The sequence below is a fragment of the Chiloscyllium punctatum genome, chromosome 44 (assembly GCF_047496795.1).
Source record: "Chiloscyllium punctatum isolate Juve2018m chromosome 44, sChiPun1.3, whole genome shotgun sequence".
Classification (NCBI taxonomy): Eukaryota; Metazoa; Chordata; class Chondrichthyes; order Orectolobiformes; family Hemiscylliidae; genus Chiloscyllium; species Chiloscyllium punctatum.
Genome location: NC_092782.1, coordinates 12,849,828 through 12,857,804, shown reverse-complemented (window position 1 = coordinate 12,857,804; position 7,977 = coordinate 12,849,828). Strand labels below are relative to the sequence as shown.

The 7,977-nt window shown below is 46.0% G+C and overlaps 1 pseudogene; it reads left to right on the top strand.

The window, feature by feature from the left end:
* Positions 1 to 3,518: 3,518 nt before the first annotated feature.
* LOC140466733 (ATP-sensitive inward rectifier potassium channel 8 pseudogene) lies at positions 3,519 to 6,585 on the top strand (annotated as a pseudogene).
* Positions 6,586 to 7,977: the final 1,392 nt, after the last annotated feature.

Here is a 7,977-nt window from a genome sequence, read left to right as displayed (position 1 = left end):
ACACTTTTACATTTTTCTGTGATCACATCAGCTTTAGAGATGATAAGAATTGGATTTCACAAACTTGACAATGAATATATATGTTTGGATTATAACATGGGAACCTGAAAGTTTATGGGGTTGACAAGGACTGCAACATAAAGTGGAACATGAAGGGGAATGGGGTAAGCCTGACTAACAGGCACTTACAAGAGCATAAATGGGATAATGTGTCACCTTTAATGGAACTTTAACTATGCAACAAAGAAGCCAAATGGCTTTGCAGAGATATCCTGGAGCTCAGGTGACTGGCATCTATCAACCACACAATTATCTTCCATTGTGCCTGGCGTGATTGTAACCAGCCGATGCCCCCACCTTCACCCCCCCCCCAATTCTGAGCATTTTCACCTTAATTCCCATTGACTTCAGTTTTGCTTGGGCTCATTGATGCACACTCGGCCAAGTGCAACCCTAGTATACCTCTTATTTCACCTTGGTGCTGATACACATTGTGTTAGTACAAGATCAGCCATGATGATGCGGTGGCTTGTCGAAGCTGATTTTCACGGGCAATTGTTGTCAGTGCAGCATGCAGTGAGATGCTAATGGATGGTCCTTGAAATAGAGGCACAGGGAAGCAAGCAGCAACCTGCACTTCCAAGGTAACCATTCTGCCTTTCACGTCGGGAATTATCGCCATTCGGCTTCTCAGGAGCTGTATCAAAATTTTTAAAATTCATTTTGTGGGATGGAAGTGCTCGAAGGTTCAGATGGTACAGTCTGAGGATCTTTGGTGAATATCTGCATTGCATCTTGTAGATAGTACACACTGCTTGCTACTGAGTATTGGTGGTGGAGGGAGAGGATGTAGGGCCAATCGAGCAAGCTGCTTTGTCCTGGATGGTGTCAAACATATTGAATGTTGTTGGGGCTGCACTCATCCAGGCAACTGGGGCGTTTTCCATCATACTCCTAACTTATACCTTGTGGACAGGCTTTGGGGAGTCAGGAGATGAGTTACCTGCAGCAGTATTCCTAGCCTCTGACCTGATCTTTTAGCCACTGCATTTATGTGGTGAGTCCAGTTGAGTTTCTGATCAATGATAACTCCTAGGAAGTTGATAGTTGGGGATTCAGTAATACCTTTGAATATCAAGGAGTGGTAGTTAGATTGTCTGTTATTGGTGATGGTGATAGTCTGGTATTTGAGTAGTGGTGATGAAGTGAGATTAGCTAATGTTGAGATACAAATGCATGGAAATAAAGTCACTAATTACTGAAATTCAAAGCTTGCTGTTGAAATTGTGAGGTGGAGACTGGAACTTTTATTCTGTTCTATTAGATTGCTTTGTTTTCATTCTTTCAGTATTTTCCCAACATTCTCTCCATTGCTTGTGTTGCTCAAGGCCTGGAAAATTCTGTACAATATTGTTTTATTTCAATCTCTCACATTTTGTATACGCATTAAAATATTGGAATTCCATCATTCAAAGGCTGAAACCTGTTTATGCAGAGAGCAGGACCATCTGAAGCCATCTCACCAATTACAGTGCAGAGGGGACCATATCTGCAAAAAACAGAGCATGTCGCAAGGATGAGGGAACTGTTTTTGACTTAGTTCATGCCAGCACTGTCTGGAGAGACTGGCATACGTGCTTCCATGTCACATTACTCTAATGTCAATTCTGGCTTGTGTAAACTTTTCATCCATTATCAAAAAGGAAGTTTTTTGGGCGGCACGGTGGCACAGTGGTTAGCACTGCTGCCTCACAGTGCCAGAGACCTGGGTTCAATTCCTGCCTCAGGCGACTGACTGTGTGGAGTTTGCACGTTCTCCCCATGTCTGCGTGGGTTTCCTCCGGGTGCTCCGGTTTCTTCCCACAGTCCAAAGATGTGCAGGTCAGGTGAATTGACCATCCTAAATTGCCCGTAGTGTAGGTAAGGGGTAGATGTAGGGGTATGGGTGGGTTGCGCTTCGGCAGGGCGGTGTGGACTTGTTAGGCCGAAGGACCTGTTTCCACACTGTAAGTAATCTAATCTAATCTAAAAAAAAGTTGTTTAGGACACAGAACAAAGAACACTACAGCACAGAAACAGGGTCCTTTGGCTCACAATGTTGTGCTGAACATGACACCAAGTTAAACTCATCCCTTTGGCCTGTCCTTGGTCCATATCTCTCCATTCCTTGCTTATCTAGAAGTCCCTTAAACGCCCCTATTGTATCTGCCTCCACCACCACCCCAGTAACGTGTTCCAGACTCCTACCATTCTCTGTGGTTAAAAAATGCCCCTCCTTTGATCTTTCCCACTCTCATCTTTAATGCATGCCCCCTAACATCAGATATTTCAACTCTGGGAAAAAGATTTTGACTGTCAACCCTATCTATGCATTTCCTAATTATGTAGTCTTCTATCCCGGTGGAAAGGTGTAATCTCTCCTTTAGGTAAATTACCCTATTTGTGGGTTGGGTTTGTCATTCCACTGACACAATTTTATGAAAAATGTGTTGTATATACAGCACAGAAACAAACCAGTCTGTCTCTAGCAGATCTGTGCTGGTGTTTATCCCGCTCACAAACTTCCTCCCACTCGGTTTTATCCAACCCTGGATTAGTGGTGCTGGAAGAGCACAGCAGTTCAGGCAGCATCCAACGAGCAGCGAAATCGACGTTTCGGGCAAAAGCCCTTCATCAGGAAGTTGATTTTATCCAACCCTGTTATAGCATATCCCTCTACTGCTTTCTGTCTCTGAAATGGGGAAGAAATGCTGACCTAACCATGAAAAAAATGGGGAAAAATTACTTTAAAATTTGGCACATAGACTCGAGTTCACAAGTCTGAAATTTAGCACAGTGTGCTCTTGCCTAACTGTGCTAACACTAACAAATCTGTCCACTCATATATGCATAGAGTTCCAGGTGCGGCTGAGTTTAGTATGTGACGTGCAAACCATAGAGCGATGAGGTTTGAGGATATTTTAAAGCCATCTCAATTCAACGTGTTCCGAAATGAGTCATACTGAACTCGAAACGTTAACTGTTTTCTCTCTGCACAGACGCTGCCAGACCTATTGAGTTTTTCCAGCACTTCGTGTTTATTTTAGTTTGAACTGAGGGGCTGCTGGTTCCGTCGCTGTTAACTGTTAAACTTGATAAAGGTTTCCCTGTGAATGCCATGTTAAGAAGGCAAGGAGAATTGCTACTGCTAATTGCGATTAAATGTTAAACGTGCGCCAACGCTGGAGTGTTAATTCCGACAGCCTCAAAGGTCTGGCAAGAACAGAAACATTGAGATTGTTGCAAGCCAAGTCCAAAAATCCACCCCCAACCGCACCCCCCGCCCCCACCTCCACCGTCATCAAAAAGTCTGGGACGAAGGAGACTGGAGTGAAGAACGTGCTGATTTGATTTGGTGTAATCTGTGAAACCTCAAAAAGACACAACAATCGGGCAGCTCTCAGCCTGACAGAGATTTTACACTTCGAGTGATAATAACCAGCTTCAGAACACACAGGGAGAGCAGCGATGTGACACTGTTCATGACGAGCATGACACTTCATCACTAGCTATTTCCAATTAAGCCCGGCTAGAGAATTTTGTCAACATTGTGTACACGAGGGGAACAGACATCGCATGAATCAGACAGATTCTGGAGGAGCTAAATAAGGCGCTAGAATGGGAGGGACAGTCCACGTGCTGAGGCAGACTCTCTCTCTCCCCTCTCTCTAACACATCATTACTTAACCAGCGCAGGATCAGGAATGCAGACTACAGCTACTTCAACTGGTCTGCTTACCAGAGTGCACTCAGGAGTGCCAGTCTCTTTCTCTCGCCCTAACACCGAACTCTGCTTACCTACACAGGATCACAAAGGTGTGTCTCTCGCCTTCTCTCAGACACAATAAATGCTCCGCTTCAGAAACAAAAAAAAACTGCTGGAAAAGCTCAGCTAGTCGGGCAGCATCTGCGGAGATGAATCAACGTCGAGTGACCCTTAGAACTAATGGTAGCTAGGAAAATGTGTTCTGCTTAGCAGTTCGAAGACAGAAGTGCCAATCTCTCTCTCGCCTAGAAACCAATTCAAGTGCCAAGCTCTGCTTATCCCCCGAGGATCAGCAGTGCCACACTCTCTCCCAGACACCGGTACAACTGGTCTGCTCAGCAAAGTGGGTTGAGGAGTGCCACTCTCTCTCCGCCTGAGTCTCGGACAAGGTCAGACTGTCTACAAAGGACCAGGAGTGAGTTCCTCTCTCTCAGACACCAACACTGAGTGGTCGACTTCACAGCCGGGGGAACAGAAGTGCCAATCTCTCTCGCCCTGACACCACTAAAGTGCCTGCCACACTCTCTCCCAGACATCACGGCAAACTCTACCCGTCTGCACAGGACCAGGAGTGAGTTGCTCTCTCCCAGACACCAAGACTGAGTGTTCTGCTTAGTAACTGGAGGACAGAAGTGCCCATCTCTCTCTCTCTCTCTCACAGTCTCGCCCAGATCCCACTCCAAAAGGCCAACCCCAACTCAGACTCAAGAGCCCCCAGCCCAGCCCAGCCCAGCCCAGCGCAGGGTGCCTGGTGGGTAAGGCCAGGACTATGCGGCCACAATGTTGGCCAGGAAGAGCATCATCCCGGAGGAGTACGTGCTGGCCCGGATCGCCGCCGAGAACGTGCGGCGTCAGCCCCGGTACACGGCGCGGCCCCGCCAGGCTCGCTTCATCGCCAAGAACGGCTCGTGTAACGCGGCGCACAAGAACATCCGAGAGCAGGGCCGCTTCCTGCAGGATGTCTTCACCACCCTGGTGGACCTCAAGTGGCGCTACACCCTGTTCATCTTCACCATGTCGTTCCTGTGCAGCTGGCTCCTCTTCGCCATGATGTGGTGGCTGCTGGCGTTCGCTCACGGAGACCTGGACCCCCGGCGGCCGAGCACCGCCTCGGAGCCGTGTGTCACCAAAGTGCGCTCCTTCAGCTCCGCGTTCCTGTTCTCCATCGAGGTGCAGGTCACCATCGGCTTCGGCGGCCGCATGATCACCGAGGAGTGTGCGAGCGCCATCGCCGGCCTGATCGTGCAGAACATCTCGGGGCTGATCATCAACGCGGTCATGTTGGGCTGTATCTTCATGAAGACGGCGCAGGCTCACCGCCGGGCGGAGACCCTTATCTTCAGCCGGCACGCCGTCATCTGCCTGAGGAACGGCCGCCTGTGCTTCATGTTCAGGGTGGGCGACCTCAGGAAGAGCATGATCATCAGCGCCTCGGTCAGGATGCAAGTGGTCCGCAGGAGCACCACCGCCGAGGGCGAGCTCCTGCCGCTGCACCAGATCGACATCCCGGTGGACAACCCCCTGGGCAGCGGCAGCATCTTCCTGGTGGCTCCGCTCACCATCAGCCACGTGGTGGACCGCCGCAGCCCGCTCTACGAGATCTCGGCGAGTGACCTGCAGAGCCAGAACCTGGAGGTCATCGTCATCCTCGAGGGGGTGGTGGAGACCACCGGCATCACCACCCAGGCCCGCACCTCCTACATCTCCGAGGAGATCCTCTGGGGTTACCGCTTCGTCCCGGTGGTCACCGAGGAGGACGGCACCTACTCGGTGGACTACTCCAAGTTCGGCAACCGCGTCAAGGTGGCGACCCCGCGCTGCTCCGCCCGGGAGCTCGACGAGAAGCCCTCCATCCTGATCCAGACCCTGCAGAGGAGCGAGCTCTCGCACCAGAACTCGCTGAGGAAGCGCAGCTCCATGAGGAGAAACAACTCCATGAGGAGGAGCACCCCGTCCCTCCTCAACAAAGTGCAGTTCTTCACCCCCAGCGACCCCGCCGAGCACTGAGCTCAAACAATTTCTCCGCGTTGGGGCGCGTTTGATATCTGCAAACTTGAGACCAGTTCACACTTTCTGACAAGGTCGTTATTCTGAGATCATTTGTTTCATTCGCGGCGAGATTACAACAGAACGTTCAGCATTATATTACACATACATATTTTTAATTATACTATACAATGTATATATTATATCATAGAATCCCTACAATGTGGAAGAGTAACTCACCCAGACCCATTACCTTATCCTATTATCCTCGATTTCCCCTGACTAATGCACCTACCCTGCATATCCCTGAACACTACGAGCAATTTAGCACGGCCAATCCACCTAACCTGCGCATTTTTGGACTGTGGGAGGAAACCAGAGAGCACCCAGAGGAAACCCACGCAGCACGGGGAAAATATGCAAACGCCACACAATCGCCCGAAAATGAAATCAAACTCGTGACCCTCGTGCTGTGGGACAGCAGTATAATATTATACATTTATATTATGTATTATGCATATATTGTCGTAATAGAATATTGTCGTAATAGAAACAGGTCAAGCTGCAGATTATATCAAAGTACCTGTATGGAGATTGTGCAAAAGTTTAAAAAAAAATCAGTGAGAATATACTCGGCACAACGTAATATATACATAAGGTATGTTCTAACATATAATGTAATTTTGTATGTATTGTATGATATACCTTATGTATATATTACACTGAATATATTCCCAGCAATTTTTTTCATTCATTTGCACAATCTATATACTGTACTTCAATATAACCTGCAGCCTGGCTTTTTAAAATATTCTATTACTATTTTATATGCATTATATATAATATAAACATATAATATATCAATTGTATTATATAATGTAACATATATTATGTATATACTGTATTAATAGAATATAAAAAACAAGCCAATTTGCAGGTTGTATTGTATATGTTTATATTGTTATGCAGATGAATAAAAAACATTCATTCATGAGCATAATTTTACATCTATAATTAGAATTAGGTTTATTTTCACATGTACTCAAGTGCAGAAGTACAGTGAAACATTTACAATGTCACCCCTCAGGGCACCATCTGAGGTACCAAATACCTAGGTACAAGTCTTAGATACAAAAATAGAGAAATAAAGGAAGTTATATTTCCTTACAGAGATTAATAGTATAAGTTAGACAAATAAGAAATAAAATAAAAGGATAAACATTACAGTCAGATAATCAGATTACAGATAAACATTACATTGCAGTAGAGAGCACAAGATGCTTTCACACGTGCTCACAAGCCACTAAATGCCTGTACTCTAAATCCCCAGTCCAACAATGATTCCCGCTCTGCTCCAGGCATACCGACCATCCTGCTCCACTCAACATCATTCAATATAATCTGCAGCTTGGATTGTTTTTCTGTTGGTTGTTATACATACTATGCAAAAGGTTCTACGGAAGGCTATGCCCATTTGCAGTAACTATCAATTCCTGTGGATGTCATCGGCCTCACTCTCTGTTACTGACAGGACTAGTTGCCAGTGAAGTGGCCTAAGTCAATCTTTCATTAATGAACTGCAAAGGACCAGGAATAATTCTGCTGCCAATTTGCTACAGTGCATTATTTCAGTGTAATTTCTTTTAGCATTTGACACTATATAGAGTTTGTACTCATCAGGATACCTCTCCTCAAGTTTATCATCTTTTCACCATTGTGCCTTATCCCAGTTTCACACCACTTGTTAACAGTCCCTGAGCTCATGCACCCAGTTTCACAGTTTGCAGAACTGTGGAAATCAATTAAATTTGGATTCATTTATCTTTATTTGATGAATTCTGCTGAAACAAACAGGCTAAACAAACCACAGGTATTCTTTGTACATGCTTTTGCCTGTGTACTGTAAGAGCTGGAAGCACAGGGCATGACTCCAAGAAACAGAGTGACATTTTCCTGGTAGAAACAAGGGAGACCGAATTACATGAAAGATGACAGAATGGTGAGGCACAAAAAAACATTTTGAAAGGAAGAAGAATACTAGTAAATAGAAGGATAGTGATAAGTATCATTGAAGGAAGGTCCTTAAGTGGGCTGTGATTATGTAGAATGGTTATTTTTGGGTGTAATAAAATCAAGTTATAATCCATTCCAAGTGCTGGTAGAGTGGAAAATAAATCTCTGAAACA